We start from the raw sequence: 2,440 nt of genomic DNA, 5'->3' as shown, positions 1-2,440 counted from the left end.
GGCTAAGGCAGGAGAATTGTTTGAAGCCAGGAGGTAGAGGTTGCAGTGAGCTGAGATTGTGCCACTGCACTGCAGCCTGGTGTTGGAGAGAAATTCTGTCCACAAAAAAAAAAAAAAAAAGAGAGAGAGAGAGAGAGAGAGAAAGAGAGAGAGAGAAGGAAGGAAGGAAGGAAGGAAGGAAGGCAGGCAGGCAGGCAGGCAGGCAGGCAGGCAGGAAGGAAGGAAGGAAAGAAAGAAAGAGGCTTTAGTTCACTCCAAGGTGTTTTCCCATGAAAGGTTAATGACCTATTTTGGATTGAAACCCACTACTAATTAGTAAAATTAATTTATTGGCTCAGAATCAGCATTTTTTAAAATGGAAAGGAAGGGAGGGAAATGTGAATGTACCCTAGGTAGAAAGGTAAGTAAGTCTTTTTTCTCTAAATATTTATATCTGATTACATAAGTATATGTTATATTAAGTACAGACATTATATATATGAATATAGATACATATATGTGCATTAAATACATGTAATGAGTGGCAATGTTAGTGATAACCAAAATATTTTGAACAGTATTTCTCTAGAAGGAAACTTGATGATTGGTCATGAGAAAGAAAAAAAGCCTTTTATCTGAAGAATGCAAGCCCCTTTAAATTATCAGTCCCAGAAAGGCATTTAAAATGTAACAACAGTCAGATCTCACTCTTCCTTGAGTTAAATAATTATTTCTTGAAGCCACTTGTTACACAGGCTCTAGACTGAGGACACCTGGCCATAAAATGCCATGTGCTGTATGGTTTAACAATGTACAGCCAATCACTAAATGATGTTATTTCTCTAAACCAAAGAGAATTTTGACAAAACTTTTGTAACCATCCCCTCTTCTGATTTGTCCTTTTTTTTTTACTTAAAACTTTTGTTTTAAAAGTTTTGTTTTAAAAGTTTTGTTAAAACTTTTGGAGCACTCCCCAGGGCAACTTGGAAGTATGTCCCTGGCTAGAGTCCTCAACCTTTGCACTTGACTAAGCTGTCGTTAAACTAGATTTTAACCCTTTTGATTATGTTAGGTTGGCAGTCAGAAAGAAGGAACAGTTTAAACATAGGCAGGAAAGATGGAATGGCCCAACCAGGTGATCTGCAAGGAATTTGGTGTGGCTACAGGATTGGGTGTCTGAGAGAAAGAGATGGGAGATGAGGCACCAGGAGCCGTGAGGGGAGCCACAAAGGATATTCTACTCTGTTACAAAACGTGTCCTTTATGCTGGAGGAGTTGTAAACAGGACGGATAAGAGATAATAAAGAATGACCAGGAGAGTAAGAAAATATGAAGGAAACATTGCAGAAGTCAAAGAAGGGTTGACTTTCAACGCAGAGCTGAAGTTGAAATCAACAGTGCCAAATGCCCCACTTTGGTCAAATATAACAGTAATCAATGTAAAGTTCATATCTGGTAGTTAAGAGGTCTGTGATCTTGGTTTCTTGGGGGGTTTTTTTTTTGCAGCCTTTTGGGCATCGCGATCCTACAATAAGAAATACATTTCACATGGCAACACAGCACGCATATAACATACAAATCTAACAAAATGTCACAAAATTATATATACAGTTATCATGCACAATATACTCTGTCATTTTTTCTTCTCCATTCTATTCTGTTTGCTTACTTTTTTAATTTATGAGATCTACTACATTGATTTCACACCCAGCTACTGGCTGGTGACCAACAATCTGAAAATTACTGCATGAGATGACCATGCAACTATATTAGGATAAATAATATGGCAACCAGTACAGGTTCTCCCATGACTAAGGAGAGCACTTTTTTCTCTGTTGTGTATGTCTATTTTAATAAATTTTCATGTGCTTTGCAAAGCCAAAGCTATAACCTTTGTATGTGTATTTAAACATGTTAAAGTAAGAATTCAATTCAGTTTAGTCTCCAGGCTCTCAGATGTTTTCTAGAAACGTGTTTTAAAAACGATTCATGGCTGGGCGCGGTGGCTCAAGCCTGTAATCCCAGCACTTTGGGAGGCCGAGACGGGCGGATCATGAGGTCAGGAGATCGAGACCATCTTGGCTAACACGGTGAAACCCCATCTCTACTAAAAAATAAAAACCATTCATGGCCGGGCGCGGTGGCTCACGCCTGTAATCCCAACACTTTGCGAGGCTGAGGCAGGAGGATCACAAGATCAAGAGGACGAGACCATTCTGGCCAACATGGTGAAACCCCATCTCTACTAAAAATACAAAAATTAGCTGGGCATGGTGGTAGGTGCCTGTAATCCCAGCTACTCAAGAGGCTGAGGCAGGAGAATCACTTGAACCGGGGAGGCAAAGGTTGCAGTGAGCCAAGGTCGTACCACTGCACTTCAGCCTGGTGACAGTGCAAGACTCTGTCTCAAAAAAAAAAAAAAAAAAAAAAAAAATTCTCCTGGAAATTTAAAAATTGTTTT

The sequence above is a fragment of the Rhinopithecus bieti genome, unplaced genomic scaffold (assembly GCF_001698545.2).
Source record: "Rhinopithecus bieti isolate Rb0 unplaced genomic scaffold, ASM169854v2 scaffold_10315, whole genome shotgun sequence".
NCBI classification, from domain to species: domain Eukaryota; kingdom Metazoa; phylum Chordata; class Mammalia; order Primates; family Cercopithecidae; genus Rhinopithecus; species Rhinopithecus bieti.
Note: the sequence above shows the minus strand (reverse complement) of the source record.